The sequence below is a fragment of the Malaclemys terrapin genome, chromosome 1, assembly GCF_027887155.1.
Source record: "Malaclemys terrapin pileata isolate rMalTer1 chromosome 1, rMalTer1.hap1, whole genome shotgun sequence".
Taxonomy (NCBI): Eukaryota; Metazoa; Chordata; order Testudines; family Emydidae; genus Malaclemys; species Malaclemys terrapin.
The window spans coordinates 341,165,461-341,185,314 of NC_071505.1; the positions used below are offsets into that span (position 1 = coordinate 341,165,461).

Below are 19,854 nucleotides of genomic sequence, written 5' to 3' on the forward strand. Positions count from 1 at the left end.
GCTTTGGGTCCGGCCCCCGGCCTGGCCCAGCCCCCGCGGCGCGCCTTCGGGTCCAGCCCCCCGGCCCGACCCCCGCGGCGCGGCTCGGCTCCAGCCGCCAAGGGGCTCTGGGCCGGACACAAGCCCGGCGAACACGGCCAGAGTGCGGCTCGATTCCTTGGGGCGGGGCTTGCAGCAAGCCCTGCCCCCAGGAATCGGGCCCCGCTCTTGCTAAAGCCGGCTCTGGGTGGCAGATGATAGAACAAGAAATGGTCTCAAGTTGCAGTGGGGGAGGTTTAGGTTGGATATTAGGAAAAACTATTTCAGCAGGAGGGTGGTGAAGCACTGGAATGGGTTACCTAGGGAGGTATGGAATCTCCATTCTTAGAGGTTTTTAAGGCCCGGCCTGACAAAGCCCTGGCTGGGATGATTTAGTTGGGGTTGGTCCTGCTTTGAGCAGGGGGTTGGACTAGATGACCTCCTGAGGTCCCTTCCAACCCTGATATTCTAGGATTCTATGAGGTCTAAACTGCAGAGGAAAAAACAGGGCTCTTAAGTAGCCTATCAAAAGTGATCTTCTGTACTGAGTTTTTTTACACAGGATCCATTTTAGAAGAGTCTAAAGACTGGTATCACTTCTGAGGCTGGGTATTCTGCGTTGAACAGCAGGGGGCTGCCTCTGAAACTGAATGGTTATATAATATGGCTTCCTTTTAGTAACTGATGCATACTGGGAGAGCCCCCTAGACTTGGGCTGGGACTCTTAGTTTTAATCTTTTCCAGAATGTCATCCATCTTATCACTAAACAGATCAGAGCCCTCAAATGGAAATCTTTGATTAGCTTCTAAAAGCCTGGAACAAGGCCTGATGTTCAGAGCCATGATGATCTCTGTAGAGCTATTCCAGCAAAGCCCTGGTTGTTGAATCTGAGGGGTCATAAGCTATCCTCACAGTATGCCTGGCTAATGTCCTCCTCTCAGCAACAAGTTCTTCACAGCTTCTCTTTACTCCTCAGGTACCGAGTCCAGCGTGGATTCCTGTAACGCACAGTTGAATTGTGACGTGACGTGACATGACATAGCCTCAGGGCCGGTGCAAGGATATTTCGTGCCCTAGGCAAAACTTCCACCTTGCGCCCCCCCTCCGGCAGCTCCCCATTCGCCCCCCCGGCCCTGCGGCACTCCCCCTGCAGCAGCTCCCTGCCCCCCCTCTGCCTGGGGAGCCCCCCCTGCGGCATCTCCCCGCCCCAGCTCACCTCCGCTCGGGGAGCCCCCCCTGCGGCAGCTCCCCGCCCCAGCTCACCTCTGCTCTGCCTCCTCCCGAGCACGCTGGCGCCGCTCCACTTCTCCTGCCTCCCAGGCTTGCGGCGCCAATCAGTTGTTTGGCACGGCACGCCTGGGAGGGAAGGAGAATTAGAGTGGGGGCGGCGTTGTCAGGGGAGGAGGCGGAGCGGAGGTGAGCTGGGGCGGGGAGCGGTTCCCCTGCTCCCCTCCCCCCCGTTACTTGCTGTGGGCGGCCCTCCCCGCGCCTCCCTGCCCCAACCCACCTCCACTCCATCTTCTCCCCTGAGCGCACTTTTTGGCACACCCAACCACTTGGCGCCCTAGGCGGACGCCTAGTTCGCCTAGTGGTTGCACCGGCCCTGCATAGCCTGCCACACAGAAACACAGGGAGGCAGAAAATTATATATTATTACCAACCACATCTAACCTATGCCCTTCCTTTTGCCAGGGAGCAGATATGGATGCTCTGTTACCGTTAGACATTTCCTGAGATGCATAGACCAGCATGGCCGTTAGCTGACAGATGCTGATGCATAAGTCACTGTACCTTCTTAACAACAGACATCCTGCTTTCTCTCCCCCTACACTGAGACAAACCACTAAGATAAATTAGATCCCTAAGGTAAAGTAGAGTTCTAAAACTACTTAAGATCAGGCTTAGATATTTTGTGTAATATTAATGCTCCATAGAATTATATACTTCATTCTGAATTTGGTTAATTCATCAAAACAACAGCAGCAGAAACAACAAGAGATAAGACTGTATGTTGTTGGGTAGAAATTATAAACCCTTGATAAAGAATCCATGGAAATCATTCTTAAATGCTGATCTTTTAAATTGTGGGTCCACACTCTCATTCAGTGTCACCCCAGAGTAAATGCTGGGCTGAGTAGATTAAAATAGTTTTTGATAGCAGAAGACGGCTAGACTAAAAGGAAGCTAAGGCGTGTTCACACACAAAGAATTTTCAGCATATTCAGATAAAAAGAGAGGAGCAATTCCTTTAAAGAAAGTGAAAGTGAAGTCGCCTATCTCCCATGCAAATGAAACCAGGTATCCACCACAGGAACAATGGATAATCATTAATATACTAGTCCAGACAAGACAGAAGAGACCATGCAGCCAAACTAACAATGAGTATGTTATGTGATCTTCAAGCACAACCCTTGCTAGGCTGAATTACACCACTGCACAGAGAGAGAGGGACATAAAACGGTAAATACTCTAAACCTCAAAGCAGGAGTTGAAGCCTTTGCAAAGAGGTTGTTACCAGTGTCTAAGGAATGGCTTCCACCCACAAGCAGTGGAATCAATGCCTCAGGAAGAGGCCTCTTTTTAGCAGACAGCTTCAGACCCTCCCCGAAGGATGAGACTTATCTCTTAAAGGAACCCTCAAGGAAAACACTGCCTCTCTGAAGATGCTGCATTACTATAGAAATTAAAAACTCATACTAGAGAAAGACAAAAGGAATTTTGAAAGGATTGTTGGCTACCGTTATAGAGTAAGCAATATAGCAAAGATTCAGCAGTAATTGGGTCACATGCCAGCTAACAGCTAGACTTCTAGAAGAAATCCAGTCAACCTAAAAGTGTATATACCAGTGTATTAGCAACTGACAATTCATTCAGCTCCACAGCACTATTTATAAAACTTTTACTGTTTTGAATCATCCCATAGAGGAGTGAGACAAAGAGCAAGTGTGCACTACCACGTTTTGAATAGCTTCTGTGAAGTCATCTACAGATCTTGGTTTGGATCATCTGGAGCAGTGTGATACCACCAGCAAAGCAAGCCTCATCTTTAAGAGTGTGAGTTTTATATTAGATATATCCACTATATCAGCTTCCCCACAGGAAGACTATCTCAGTTCTCTTGCATAGGCAGACAAAGCTTTTTCTCTATCTGAAATTCCTAAACAAGAGCAAATAACAGACACAGGGTGTTACCTAAATCTATTTAATTGTTCATTTATGCCTAAATGTACAAAACTAGCCACTAATTTTGGATGTGTCAGATTTTAGGTACCAACCTGAGAAGCCGAAAGCTTGAATTCCAGATGTGCTGAGCTCCCACAGCTCCAAATCCAGTCGTGGGGATGCTGCAGGAGCTCAACATCATCAAGTTCCAACAATACGTTTGTTAAACCACCATCAGAAAAGCTGTCCTAATTTCATTCATGGTTGGATTCATTGTGTGCCAGAGTTCACGTTTCATGAAATATACTGAACTGTACTAAAATGCTGGACAAGTGTTTATCAAAGACAATTGTAACTATATGGAGGTTGTGGAAGCACCTTCGCTGGAGGTTTTCAAAAGGATGCTGGAAAACTGCCTGTCTTGGATGGTTTAGACACAACACATGCTAAATCTTGGCAGGCAGTTAGACTAGATGACCCTTGCAGTCCCTTCTAATTCTATGATTTTATATAGGGGAACCATGCTATGAACTGGATGGAAGAAGATAGAGTAGTTACAGGCAACAAAAATAGTAACCCTTTTAGATCTTATATAGTGCTTTACAGACACCAAAGGCAAGTATTATTAGCTCAGTTTTACAGATGGGAAAACTGAGGCACACGGAAACAAAGTGATTTGTCCAAGGTAACACAGGAGGTCAGAGGCAGAGCTTGGAACAGAACCCAGGTCTCCTGCAGGGCCGACACTTCCACTAGGCAACCCAAGGTGGTTGCTTAGGGTGGCAGGATTTGGGGGGCGGCATTTTGCCGTCCTTGGCAGAAATTCGGCAGCGGCGGGTCCTTCCGCTTCGGGTCTTCAGCGGAAATTCGGCAACGGGTCCTTCACTCGCTCCGGGACCGCCGCCGAAGTGCCCTGAAGATGCGAAGCGGAAGGACCCCCGCCGCCGAAAGCTCAAAGGAGGAGCGCTGCTGCCTAGGGCGGCAAAAACCCTGGCTCCGCTCCTGGTCCCCTGACATTAGTCTGGTGCCCTTCCCACTAGACCACTCTGCCTCAGAAGACTGAGCCAGTCATTTCAAAACCTAGACATCTCAGGAAACTTTTCCAAGTATCAGAGTGGTAGCCGTGTTAGTCTGTATCAGCAAAAACAATGAAGCACTGATACCCCCCAACAACACTATACTGCATCAGGCAAATTGTATTAGAAAGATTTTAAATTTAAAGGGGACAATAACAATATCTCTTCCTGCCCACTCTAGCTAGGATAGCTCTCACACCCCCCCCCCCCCACTACAAAGGGTTTTTCTCTCTTCTTTTTCTTGAAAATCACTAAGTTTGTTTTCCCAGCACTGATTATAACATTTGAAAGGTCAGCTGCAAGCGTGTACATCAGGCAAATGGGAGGTAGAGCAGAATTTCTGATATGGCAGCTAAGCAGATCCAGGATGACAAACTAAAGTGAGGTTATGGTCAGAAAAGTGCCTGTGTCATCTTCTTTCTCAACAGAGCTGCTTGCTGCATGTACTCAGAGTCAAATCTGCTTATTTCACGGACAGAGCCAGGTTTGTATTACAGGGTATGTGTACACTGCAGTAAAAAACCCAATGCACTGAGCTGCAGAGCCCAGGTCAGCTGACTCAGGCTTGCGGGGCTAAAAATAGCAGCATAGACATTTGGGCTTGAGCTGGAGCCCAGGCTCTGAGACCCCTTCCCCCCTCGCAGGGTCTCAAAGCCTGGGCTCCAGTTCAAGCCCAAGCATCTAACACTGCTATTTGATACCCCACAGCCCCCAAGTCCCATGAGCCTGGCCAGCTGCGGCCGTGACGCAAGTCTTTTATTGCAATGTAGACATACCCACAGTTCACTCGTGTTGACTCTGCAGGGCTAACACATCTCTGGGCGAGTGAACTGGATTCTGTTCTGATTCACACATCATCAGCTGAATTATCAACTAAGTTCTGAAGGCAAAATATATATTGATTTACTTGCTGAAAGTGCCCATCTTTCTTACTTGAACATGGCATGCCATGATGCCATTTTGACAGATTCAATTTTATTAATATTTGTAAAACACTATATAAAACCTAAAAATACTATTTTGTATTACATTTTACAGTCTGCTTTCTCTTCTTCCACTCAGTCCACAGTCTAGTGAGGGTGTAAAAACTTGAAAGAGTTCCTTTCCCTAGAACTCGCCTCACACTTGCCTCAGGTTCTAAACCTCAGAGAAGAGTGGGTGATTTTCATCCTGAAATGTCTAGCGCAGGCAGATTGATATTCCCATGAAAGAAAGAGGAGGAAGTGTAAGGTGATGAGTCACTCCTGTGCTACGCTCCAGTCAATCCACCAGCCAGGAACTGGTTGTGTGTCTCCCAGACCAGGTATAGAAGTCCCACAGGAGGAACAGCAGCTCAGTCTGCTCAACGTCACTCCAGAGTTTGGAACTCTCTCCTGCCTGATGGTGGCAACAGACTTCCCAGTCCTTAACCTGCTCTTAGCCTTGCTCTCGCCACTGCCCTGCTCCCAGTCACGCTCCAATCCCACCCTGGACTCCTGATTCCGGCTCCGATCACTAGGCCCGACTGCTTCAGTGCCGATCATTAGGCCTGACCATCTCCATCCCAGTTTCTGACAGGAAGAGCAGGGAGACTCTATGGCTCAAGTCTTCCAATCTGTAAAATGGGGACACCACCACCTACCTACCTAAGTCACAGCAGTGTCTGTGAGGCTTAAGTCAGTAATTTTTGTACAGCTGAGATCCTTAGACAGACAATGCTATAGAAGTGTGAATGATTATCATATGTAATTCATTTGCCAGCCTCTGACAAGCCTTTGATACAGCTAAAACATCACCAACTCTTTCAAAAGCAAGCTTTGCTGGTTAACCTTCTGCTTTACCGACCACGCTGGGAACGTTTCCATAGCAACTCCACTGATAGTCTTGAATGGAACTATTTCTGTTCTGCTCTTTCTAGAGTGGTTGTAATGTAAATTCAGTCAGGCATGTCTCCCTGTCTGAGAGCAATTCCACGTTCTTTGTTCCCTCTGGTTATAGGTTATGACAGTATATTCGTAATAAATGTTCAGAAAACATTCCTTTGTTATTTTTTCAATGTATTTGTTCATCTGGCTAATTTTCAATTCATCAGTTTCAGCTCTGCACACAAATCTCTCTGCTAACTTCACCTGGCAGCAATACTGAGAAAAATATTTTCCAGTCCCGGCATATTGTTCCATATTTCATTCTGTTCTATAACACAGGGCATAATATGATCAATAACTCTACTTTTCAAACTATGTAAAGGAAGGTAGCAATCTTCAATTTAATTATTTCATACTTGCTCTTGACTTGAAATAGTGAATTTTTCAGCATTGTCATTAACCATAATTCTTATTTTCTGATCTGTCTATTTGTGTGCATGGTTGAACAGGTCTGAAATTATTACCAATTAATTATTTGTATTACAGTAGTATCTAGAGGTCCCAACCAGAATAGGGCCTATTGTGTTAAGTGTTGTACGAACACTGAAAATACAGTCCTGTCCCAAAGAGTTCACGGTTTAAGTAGACAAGACAGATCAAGGAAGTATTATCCCTATTTTACAAATAGAATTGAGGCACAGACAAATTAAGTGACTTGCCCAAGGCTACACAAGAAGTCTGTGGTACAGCGAGGAAGTGAATACAGGTCTCCTGAGTCTCAATCCAGCACCTTAATAACAAGACCATCCCTCTTCTCATGTCATTGATTTCAGAGGTATAAAAATGTATCATTATAGCAAATGTACTTCTAAATTTTCTATGGCATCAGGAGTTCCCCTCCTAAATAAGAAACCTTGTTACTGCAGACTTCCAGGTATTCTGCTGGCCAGGCACCTTCTCGCTCTCAAAAGACCAATGTCAAAAATACGACATACCAGAGCTCTGATGTGTACATTGTTTGCCTTTGTAAGGAGATAATTATTCAATATTTTTAGAGCATGTAAAGGTATGCTGGGTCACTTTAAAGAGAAGCAATGAACTGAATATTACATACTGGGCATGCAGTGTATTTAATTGTCTTTACTATTTTTTAGGTTCTTGAATTTCAGCCTTTGAAAGCTCGCTAATTTTGAATTTGCACCACCTATCTTAAAGATGGCATTGAAGGGTTCAGCAGCTCTGATACCATCCCGCCAGGCCTCCCAGCCACTTCAAGTGCTGGGTGCTCTGTGTGAAACAATATACCGCACACTGATTCATGTATCCGCAGAGCTTGCAAAATGAACTTAAACATACAATAAAAATTGTCAGACAATAAAGATAGCCAAGCCTCCCGTTTGTGGGGCAGGCATCTGCCTCCCTTCCTGGAATTCTATATTTCCAGGGCCTGGCTCTCTTCTGACATTTATTTTATGTCAGCGGCAGTGTCAATTCCATTGACTTCAGTGGAGTTACTCCTGACTTACACCAGTGTAAGTGCCAAAAGATTCAGGCCCAGGAAATTTAGAGTATCAAAATTAACAGTTCATTTTTTTGCACTGAATATTTCATATATTCAAACAAATTCCTGGTGCTATAGAATTTATTTTTCAACTACATCTAGTTATATGCATTTCTAATACACCTATCACCATATTACATAGACATCAATTATTTCAAAATTAAGAGTGACAAATCTATATATCCAAAGGTGGACCCAGCGCTTCTGTTCATTACAGACAGCTTTCTAAAAATGCTTCACGTAAGGTGAATGGAATAAAAGGTCAGATGCAGATATCAGCTAAAACTGATGACAGATACAACACAGTGAAGTTGTAGGTATTCTTTCCCAGAGCAACACATTTATAGTAAAAATGCCATGCAACAGCTATTTAGTGTATCAGTATGCCATATGGATTGGCTGTGGGAGACAGCACACGGTCTCTAAAGAAACACGTGCAACTGCCAATCTGGCTAGCAGTACTGTTATAGTCTTCCTTTGCCAGTTATCCTAGATAAAAATTGATCATTATAACATGTCTTGTGCTGTACAGACAGGTCAGTCTTGATCTAAATTCAGGAAGGCTGAAGAGTCAAAGTTCACATCACCCTTGAACTTGAGATGTTTAATTTTTAAATGCTAATTAAAATGTCCATATGGTATTTTGGATAGTTTGGATTTATACCAACAAAGTGAATTGCTCTCAAATAGATTTGCTTTAGACAAACAGCAAAGCAGATGGAGCATACACGCAATACTAACAAAACCAGTTTTAGCGTGTTAAAAGGCTTAATGGGTTTCTCTCATGTCTTTGGGCCAGGAGATCAGATTCAAACGATGCTTGAGGGAACTGGCAAAACTCCACAGCTGTGTTTGCAAAAGAATTCAGCAAAAATAAATAAATAAATCTAATTTCATGTGCTGGAAAGTGTTGAAGTTCTTCTCAAAGAGGAGGGAAAATTTTGTTGGCCCACAATGGTTGGTATCCTGCTGTCACTATTATTTATATTGTGAGAGCAATCAAAAGTTCTAACCAGCATCAGGGCACCATTGGACTAGGTATTGTACAAACACACAGGCAGATGTGGTCCCTGCTCCAAAGAACTCTCAATTAAAAACAGGAAACAAGTGAGTAACAAGCCAGAGAAGGGAAGGCAGGGTAACAGTAAAAAGAGCATGTGGTTACATAGGCTAACCATGCATTCTGAATCAAGTATGTGTGTTTCACAGATGGATCTTTATATCCTGCAACTTACTACAAACCATAAATAATGCTCCTCCCCCCATGATCCTTTTCCTAAAAAATTAAACTCAATTTAGCAAGTGTTTTAATTAGATTTATATTTCTGCACCAGCTGGTTCAGTAGGACTCGTACTAAAGTGAAGTTTATAACACTGTTGTAAATATTTTACTTCTTACTAAAACAGATTTCTACCCAGGAAGAAACTACAAACATACTAAAACAAACTTAATGGGGGGTGGGTGGGAAGTGATAGGTAACAGCAGCAGATTGCTTTAATAAAGTACTATTTCTATTTGGTTGCCACAGAATAATGTTGTCTATAATCAGTCAAACTTTAACAAGCAGCTACAGCTAATTAGGTGGATTACATTTTATAGTTAGTGTGCTCTCCTTGTTTGCTCAAAACAGATGTGATAAAAACTCTCCTCTTTTGCTGTACTTTCTTGCGTTTGTCACAGTGAAGAAGTCTGACTTGTCTGTTAAAAAACAACAACAAAAAAACACCAGGATTGTAGCGTAGCATTGTCTCACTGCAACTTTCCTTTTGGTGTATATCACACCGCTCATCTTAGAATCTCAAAACAGGTTGCAAGCATATGGCTGTACAACACTCCTGTTAGGCGTGTATTAATACCTGGGTAAATGTAGGTACAAAGAAGCTAGGCAACATTTTGAAGGTCACACAGCAAGTCAGTGGCGAGGCCAGAAATAGACCCTACCTAGGCACTGACTTCCAATACATATTCATCGATTCCAAGGCCAGAAGGGACCATTGTGATCCTCTAGTCTGACCTCCTGTAAAACACAGGCCGTAGAACATCCCCAAAATAATTCCTACAGCAGATCTTTTAGAAAAACATATTTTATCAGTAGACCAGGGGTCCTCACACCTTTTCGTAGAGTGGCCTACATCTCAATAAAGAGACTGCTGCACAGATCACCCCCTATTCATTTGCTATCATGCAAACACTCTGCCTCCCATTTACTGATGCATAGCAACTACAGTGAATTGCCCATGTGAAAAAATATTAGGAATAGTGTTTGCTTTTCAGCTGTCTTTAATGCATTATTAACTGGAAACAAGAAGGAGAAGGTCAGCACCATGTGCGGAACCCGCTCTACCTAGATCACCAAGGCACCCTTAGTTAGGGACTGTGGCACTAGACCACAGCAAATTATTACATTATATGAGTATCATTGATTCGTAGGGAAGAACAGGAGGGATTTAGCCACACACATTTTAAAATATTTATGACGTTATATCAGATATATAAGCCTTCCAGAAAAACATAATATGAGTGTGCTGCAGAGGTGGTCGGTCGATCTATATTCATGACATACACACCTTTCTGTTCAAACTGAAAACATACCAAGTAACAGTAAAAGCATTCCAGCTACAGGATAGGAAGCCACATGGTATTCTGATACTGGGTTGATACATACAAACTCCAATGATCAAAAGCAGCCCACTGATCTCCTCACTTAGTATCGACTGTTTTCCTATGTATCGGATGTGGCTGAGTTGGGCTGAAAGCTCATTGAAGCAAGGACACAATTTTTCCACGTTTCATAAAGCCCTGTGCATAATTACGGGGCACCAAAAATAATAAACAATCACATTCCTATTTTTTCAGTGTCATTTTATAGGCAGAATTTCTCTATGATTTAAGTCTGAAGTGCAGCTCTCGGAAGGAGGGGGTCCTCTCGTATGACACATGAGAAACACAATGCAGTACACGCCCACTGCTCTGGACATTAACCCTCTTGCCACATGAAGCCTCTCCACAAATTTAGAACACTCTAGTCTCAATGTCCTCCAAGAGCATTGTTTTTCCTTCTGTGTTTCTAGTAGCCAACTACTAAAAAGAGATCAGTGTATGATTGAAGTAGGAAGGTTTAAAACGTACAAACCACAGAGACCTGTAGGCAATGTTCAATTTTCAGTAAAGGGTCTAAGCTCAGGTTCAGTAATAAGGTATCAAACCATTGGTTGCTTTAGCAAATTAATTTGCCTAAGGTCAGGTCTACACTACCACTTAAATCAATTAACTTACATCACTCAGGGGTGTATAAAAGACACCCCCCTGTGTGACGCAAGTTACAGTGTCCTAAGCGCTGTCCACACTGGCATTATGTCAGTAGGGGCTTGTCTATACTTACGCACTGGTTCAGCGGCAGGCAATCGAACTTCTGGGTTCGGTTTATCGCGTCTTGTCTGGATGCGATAAATCGAACCCAGAAGTGCTCCCCGTCAACTCCTGCTCGGCGCGAGGAGTATGCGGAGTCGACGGGGGAGCCTGCCTGCCGCGTCTGGACTGCGGTAAGTTCAAACTAAGGTACGTCGACTTCAGCTACGTTATTCACGTAGCTGAAGTTGCGTACCTTAGTTCGAATTGGGGGGTTAGTGTAGACCAGGCCTAGGAGACGTTCTCTCACCGACATAGCTTCTGCCTCTTGTGGAGGTGGAGTAATTATGCCAACAGGAGAGTGCTCGCCCTTCAGCATAGAGCGTTTTCACCAGACACGCTACAGGGGCACATCTAGACGTGCTTCTAGCGTATACTTGCCCTAAGGTCTCACTTCATTCTGCTAGCTACTTTTCCCCACAAAGGAGATGAATTTTTGAAGTGCTTTAAATAATAAATAATAATAATAATAATTAATAAAAGAATGTATGATTTTAAGCTTTATTTAAATTCTTACACCTGGATGAATTCAGGAAGATATATAAATGGATCGCATAGAAATAAATTTGAAAACTCTATTGGCTTCTTTTGTACTTCTATAGACCTTTTCTTTAAGGGCTCTTAAAGCACTTTAAGCACATTGAGAGACTCTCACAGCCACATCTAATTTAGGGAAGCAGTATGATTTATAGATAGCTTCTGAGCTTCATTTTACCTACTTTACTTGCTTAAGGTCACACTGTGTTTACGGCCTACTCTACTCTTAAAATTTAGGTTGACATAGCTACAGCGCTCCGGGGTATGACAAATCTACACTCCTGAGCACTGTTGCAATGTTGTCCTAACCCCCAGTGTACACACAGCTAGCTTGTCAAAAGAATGCTTCTTTGACCTTGCTACCGTCACTCGGTGAGGTGGAGTTCCTGCAGCACTGGAAAAATCCCTGCTGTAGGCTGCGTCTACCCTATGGGGTTATGCTGGTGTAGCTAAAATGCCACAGTTATGCTGCTATAGTTCTTGTAGTGTACCCAAAACCTATGGCAGAGAATGGTCTAAATCAGGGACTCTCAAACATTTTCCCATTCCTGATCATTCATACGCCTCCCTGCCATTCATGACTGTGTGGACCTTCTCCCCTTCCACCGATGACTGACTAGGACTATGTTTACATCAGTGGTTCTCAACCAGGGGTAGGTGTACCCCTGGGGGGACTCAGAGGTCTTCCAGGGGGTACATCAACTCATCGAGATATTTGCCTAGCTTTACAACAGGCAACATAAAAAGCACTAGCGAAGTCAGTACAAACTAAAAATTCATAGACAATGATTTGTTTATATTGCTCTGTAAACTGTACACTGAAATGTAAGCACAATATTTATATTCCAATTGATTTATTTTATAATTCTATGGTAAAAATGAGAAAGTCAGCAATTTTTCAGTAATAGTGTGTCTGTGACACTTCTGTATTTTTATGTCTGATTTTGTAAGTTTTTAAGTGAGGTGAAACTTGTGGGTACACAAGACAAATCAGACTCTTGAAAGGGGTACATTAGTCTGGAAAGGTTGAAAGCCGCTGTTCTGCACTACCACTGACATCGGTATTACTTATGTCACTCAGAGGTGGGAATAAGCCACACCCTGAGCAACGTAAATTACACTGACCTAAGCACCGGTGTGGGCAACGTTATGTCGGTGGGAGAGTCACTGCCACTCATTGGGGGTGGATAAATTAAGTCGATGGGAGAGCTCTCTCCAGTTGGCTTACAGTGGCTACATTAGAGAGTTTACAGTGGCACTGCTGCATCAGCCTAGATCCATCCTCTTTGGAACCCCCTTTCAGGTACTTGAAAGCAGCTATCAAATCCCCCCTCATTCTTCTCTTCTGCAGACTAAACAATCCCAGTTCCCTCAGCCTCTCTTCATAAGTCATGTGCTCCAGCCTCCTAATCATGCTGGACTCTTTCCAATTTTTCCACATCCTTCTTGTAGTGTGGGACCCAAAACTGGACACAGTACTCCAGATGAGGCCTCACCAATGCCAAATAGAGGGGAATGATCATGTCCCTCGATCTGCTGGCAATTCTCCTACTTATACAGCCCAAAATGCCGTTAGTCTTCTTGGCAACAAGGGCACACTGTTGACTCATATCCAGCTTCTCATCCACTGTTACCTCTAGGTCCTTTTCTGCAGAACTGCTGCCTAGCCACCCAGTCCCTAGTCTGTAGCAGTGCATGGGATTCTTCCTTCCTAAGTGCAGGACTCTGCACTTGTCCTTGTTGAACCTCATCAGATTTCTTTTGGCCCAATCTAGGTCCCTCTGTATCCTATCCCTACCCTCCAGCATATCTACCACTCCTCCCAGTTTAGTGTCATCTGCAAACTTGCTGAGGGTGCAATCCACGCCATCCTCCAGATCATTAATTAAGATAATGAACAAAACCGGCCCCAGGACTGACCCTTGGGGCACTCCACTTGATAACGGTTGCCAACTAGATATGGAGCCATTGATCACTACCTGTTGAGCCCGACGATCTAGCCAGCTTTCTATCCACCTTATAGTCCATTTATCCAACCCATACTTCTTTAACTTGCTGGCAAGAATACTGTGGGAGACCGCATCAAAAGCTTTGCTAAAGTCAAGGAATAGAATGCTGCAGTCAGTTCTCATAAAAATCCCTCTGACCCAATAGATTGATATCCGCAGGTTGAGAGGAGATCCTCTCTTGTTAGACCACTTCATGTTCTGCTCTTTGGATGGCAGATAACTGTACTGAATTTGAGGAGAGGTTTCATGATTTTGTTTACTGTCCTAAAGGGGTCTTGGGACTTCAAGCTGGATTCTAAATAGAATCTCAAGAACTAAAACCCGGAAGCTGAGTCCTTTACAGAACTGGATTTGTTAAGAACATCACAAATCCATAATGATTCATTATGCTCCAGGTAGTAAGACTGGTTTAAAAATAAGACTGGTTTAAAAATAACACTTCCTACAGCATGTCCTGGAGACTGGAAAAGAATCAGTAGCTCATCTTCATGGGCAGTACCATACTGCATAAAACAAGAACAACAACAACAAAAACCCTCAAAAGTTTGAGTAATGAAAGACATTTGTGTTGGGCAAAATAAAATCAGATGTTTAGTGTCAATTAGCAGGGGCGGCTCCAGGTACCAGCGCACCAAGCGCGTGCCTGGGGCGACAAGTCACGGGGGGTGGCCTGCCGGTCGCCGTGAGGACGGCAGTCAGGCTGCCTTCGGTGGCATGCCTGCGGGAGGTCCGCCAGTCCCACGGTTTTGGTGGCAATTCGGCGGCGGGTACGCCGAAGGCGCAGGACCAACAGATCTCCCGCAGGCATGCCGCTGAATCCACATTACCGGTGGACCTCCCGCAGGCATGCCGCCGAAAGCCGTCTGACTGCCGTGCTTGGGGCAGCAAAATACATAGAGCCGCCCCTGAATATTAGTCAATTTATATTTAGTTTAAAAAAAAAAAAATCAAAAGCAACTAGTTACATGATGGAAAGCAAAACAGTGACATGCACTAGGTTTACCAGCAGAGCCCACGCCACATGGAGTTTTTAAATCATGGTGTGCTATACAAACAGAGGAAAGGGTCTACTCAAGTGAGTTTCTTGCACGGTATTCGAGGGAAATACTATTGTAGAAAAAAGCCATTAATAATAGAAGGCTTCCATTAGCTCACCTCACTGCAATATGCTATAAGAGATGGAGGAAAAAATACCCCTTAAATTATTTTCAATACAGAAGGCATGTGAAACTGAAAAAAACAGTAATAAATTAAACTGTTTGTGAAAATTCCTACAATTTCTTGCAGGCTGTTTTGCTCTGGGAAGAGTCATTTTTCTGTGAAACATCACTAGCATGAGTTACTATGTTCTGTAAGGAGAGAAGCAAAAAAAAAAAAAAAAAAAAGTCATCTCAATCAGAGCTGCCAATAGTTTGGTTTTGGTTAGGAGTGTCTTTACTCACGGTGCTTTTCGATTATGGAATGAGGAACCTGGATTGTAGTTGTGACGGGTTGGATCACAGAAACCCCCTTGGGAGCTGCCACCTAATGTGTCAAGACTTCCTCTGCTCCTGTTTTCCCTGCCAGCTCAGGAATCCAGCATCCTGTCTTGCTGAGCCAGACACTCCCGTCTGCTCCAACAAAGACCCAGGGTCTGAATTACTTGCCCCAAAGCTGCAGGTTTATCTGAAAACAGCTCATCAAAGTGTGCTTGTCTTTAGCACTCAGATGCCCAACTCCCAATGGGATCTAAACCCAAATAAATCCATTTTACTCTGTATAAAGCTTATGCAGGGTAAACTCATAAATTGTTCGCCCTCTATAACACTGATAGAGAGATATGCACAGTTGTTTGCTCCCCCAGGTATTAATACATACGCTGAGTTAATTAATAAGTAAAAAGTGATTTTATTAAATACAGAAAGTAGGATTTCAGTGGTTCCAAGTAGTAACAGACAGAACAGAACAAAGTAAGTCACCAAGCAAAATAAAATAAAATACGCAAATCTATGTCTAATCAAACTGAATACAGATAATCTCACCCTCAGAGATGCTTCAGTAATTTTTTTCCTCAGACTGGACACCTTCCAGGCTTGGGCACAATTCTTTCCCCTGGTACAGCTCTTGTTCCAGCTCAGGTGGTAGCTGGGGGAGTCTTCATTATGGCTCCTCTCCCCCTTTGTTCTCTTCCACCCCTTTATAGATCTTTTGCACAAGATCTTTTGTCCCTCTCTGAGTTCCCACCCCCTCCTTCTCAATGGAATGACACCAGGTTAAAGATGGATTCCAGTTCAGGTGACATGATCACATGTCACTGCAAGACTCATTACCCACTTGCCAGCACACACATATACAGGAAGACTTACAGGTAAAAAACAGCCATTTGCAGACAATGGTCCTAGTTAATGGTATTCATCAAGATTCCAAACCACCATTAATGGCCCACACTTTACATAACTACAATAGGCCCTCAGAGTTGTATTTCATATTTCTAGTTTCAGATACAAGCGTGGTACATTTATACAACTAGGATGATCATACTCAGTAGATTATAAGCTTTGTAATGATACTTTACAAGAGACCTTTTGCAGGAAGCATATCCCAGTTACATTATATTCACTTATCATATTTTTATAAAACCATATAGATTGCACAACCTCACAGTAGTGATCCTCTCTCCATATTACATTGATTTGTCAGGTACGCTGCAGTGTCTGCCAAATGCTGTAGGCCATCGCTAGCATCATCTTCCCATTTGTTTGCTCATGATGATAGATAATGGAGAAAAGTTTTTTCTCCAGCAGGAAAGTAAGTGTCATCACTTGACTGATATCAGCATTACCACAATCAACCCAACTTAGTGCCATCACCAGTTGAATGGAAGATGACACACAGATTCCGTATCACAGTCTATTCTGTAGATACCAGATGTAGGCCAATGTCCTCCTGACTCTGGATGGAGGACATGTATAAATGCTGCTCATCCCACTGTGAAACTCCATTTTATGACCACCTTCCCTTTCATGCAGGGACACAGAAAAGCACTCTCCATCTGCAGCTTTAAAGGAAGTATATTGGAGAAGTCCAGTTAAAGTGGCCACAGTTATAATGGGCCATACTGAATATGCACTTCATGTTGTCGTTCTTGAGGAAGTCTGATAAAACTAAGGCTATGTCACACTACCGCGGTAAGTCAAACTACACTATGCAACTCCAGCTATGTGAATAACGAAACTGGAGTTGACGTACCTTAGGAGGTCTACACCACGAGGGATCGACGGGAGAAACTCTCCTGTCGATTTACCTTCCCCTTCTCGTCGGGGGTAGAGTACGGGGTCGACTGGAGAGCGATCTGCTGTCGATTTGGTGGGTCTTCACTAGATCCGCTAAATCGACTGCCAGTGGATTGATCTCAGAGCGTCAATCCCGGCTGTAGTGTAGACACAGCCTTAGTTAGGGCACTTTGTAAAGCAAGGTACGTATAGAGAACTGCCACCCCTTAACACTATAGGTCATGTTATGGCCACTGTCTGATGCCACAAACCCAGGAAGAGAGGAGTTGTAGTAACACACAAGACACACGCACATTTGTAATATAGATGCTTGTAATACATGAATTACTACTTCCATGTTCCCACTGAGCTGGATTTGTTAGATTTTGTACACTCAATCAATAAGGGCTGTTGCATATAGGAAACATGCCAAATTTGACCATTCACGAAAAATCATAAACCACTTTTCTCTGGCGATGTGTATATATTAAGGTGTACAATTTCTAATGTCGAGAAATGAAGGATCATCTGAGGTCCCCTGTGAAGTTTAAAAGATCTCTGAAATGCAATAAGTATTTGTTTGCCACTGAATTTTTTAAATGTCAAATTCCCCTCAATATTTGCAATACCAGTGTGTGCAGAAAGGATCCAACAGGCTGTCAGGACAGTATCACAGGACACAACCCTTTGTCCACACAACCCTATATAAACTGGTGGGAGGTGGTGGTGTCATAGTCCACTGAATAAGGGTGATCTTTTAAAAGCTACATTCCATTATTTTCAAAATTAATCTAAACCCTTTGGGATATCAAATGTTCAGATTAAAACCCCTGCAACTCCACACATTGTAGAAAAACAACAAACAGCCATTTACAAAACTATCTAGGGTGGCTCCTGGCTTCAGCAGGGTTCCATGTCTGATGTGAGATTACTGACACCTGGGCACAGAGTGAAGGACAAAAGACCAACTAGCAAAGAACTGAGGAGTGTGCGTTTTGTAATAACAAGGACTGACACGGGGTTTGGATGTGGCAGGAGGGCTGGATTGTCAGCTCAAGGGGCAGGAAGGGATAGTGACAGGAAAGGTGAGGTATGGTGCATACTTAGATAATAAGACAGTAAATATCATAATGCCACTATATAAATCCATGGTATGCCCACATCTTGAATACTGTGTGCAGTTTTGGTCACTCCATCTCAAACAGGATATATTAGAAATGGAAAATGGACAGAGAAGGGCAACAAAAATGATTAGGGGCATGGAACGGCTTCCATATGAGGAGAGATTTAAAAGACTGGGACTGTTCAGCTTGGAAAAGAGACAGCTAAGGGGGATATGAGAGAGGTCTGTAAAATTATAAATGGTGTGGAAAAAGTAAATAAGGAAGTGTTATTTACTCCTTCTCATAACACAAGAACTAGGGGTCACTAAATAAAATTAATAGGCCGCAGATTTAAAACAAACAAAAGGAAGTATTTTTTCACACAACGCACAGTCAACCTGTGAACTCCTTGCCAGAGGATGTTGTGAAGGCCAACCGGGTTCAAAAAAGAACTAGATAAATTCATGGAGGATAGGTCCATCGATGGCTATTAGCCAAGATGGGGGATGGTGTCCCCAGCCCCTGTTTGTCAGAAACTGGGAATGTGCGACAGGGATGGATCACTTCATGAATACCTTTTCTGTTCATTCCCTCTGAAGCACCTGGCATTGACCACTGTGGGAAGACAGGATATTGCGCTAGAGGGACCTTTGGTCTGACCCAGAATAGCCGTTCTTATGCTGGTTTAGTAATTGAAATATTGTCAAACTGGTCAGGAGGTGGAGATTCAAAGACAACTGTGGGTCACAGGATCTAACAAAAGAAGATTGCACCCCTCCGCTTCACCTGATTACAGAGGACATTTGGCACATTACTAAAGTCAAGGGTGTGACACTGGCAAACCAGCTAACCTATATATGACCCTTACAGGCTTAACAAGTGGCATTGCCATTGTCATCAGGACAATTCACTTGTGTGTGGGTATCAAGAAATCTTAAGTAGACCAGCAATCACTAACGCATTCATTTGTAGTAACAGGAATCAAGGATAAATGCTAAATGTGTTTGTCTGTGTACCTATATCCTGTTAGAAGTTTATAATATAATCAAATTGGCTTTTAGATGCTAAATCCTTTTCATGTCTTAATTGCCTTTACATTATGCATGCGACTGTGTTCAATCAACCTTAAGATCAAAGAGGTATAAATGGTGCACGAACTAATGATATCACTTACATTGTCTTCAGCTTATCTATCCCTGTTATAATGAGTGACCTGCAATTGCCTTATGTAAATCAGTGTAGCGGGATTACCTGTGTATGAACAGGAAATACAATGTTCACTTCAAAGGATGGGTCATTGTGGACTCAGCAAAGAGAAATCTTCGAACACATGCTGCGCTCAAGAAACGTGGCAGTTTGTTTCAATTATAAAAGAGAGACATTAGGCACGATCCTGTCATGTCTAGTCTGCTAAACTTTAAACAGGGAAAGTTTAAGCCATTGGATGGAGATCTTCAAGTAACGACTTGGATTGCACTGGATAATTCACGGAAGGACTCTAACAGACTCTACCACCTAAACTGTCATTTGGACTCGAATATTTTGGATAAACCAGAGAGACTTTGTGCAAGCCAGGAAATTTACCATCACTGCTACAATTCTGATCTACAAACTCTGCAATAAGAACAGGAGTACTTGTGGCACCTTAGAGACTAACAAATTTATTAGAGCATAAGCTTCTGTGGGCTACTGCCCACGAAAGCTTATGCTCTAATAAATTTGTTAGTCTCTAAGGTGCCACAAGTACTCCTGTTCTTTTTGCGGATACAGACTAACACGGCTGCTACTCTGAGACTCTGCAATGTGTATCATTCCTTTAAGCATTTAATAACTCTTCTTTTCCTTTTTTTTTTTAAACTAAAGACTCTTTAGTTAGTTTACTA

General features: G+C 43.3%; 1 protein-coding gene across 5 annotated transcripts in view; it reads right to left on the reverse strand.

Moving 5' to 3' along the window:
* Positions 1-19,854, reverse strand: part of FAM168A (family with sequence similarity 168 member A) — a 343,581-nt gene that overhangs the window by 91,380 nt on the left and 232,347 nt on the right. The gene's annotated exons all lie outside the window — the stretch shown is intronic.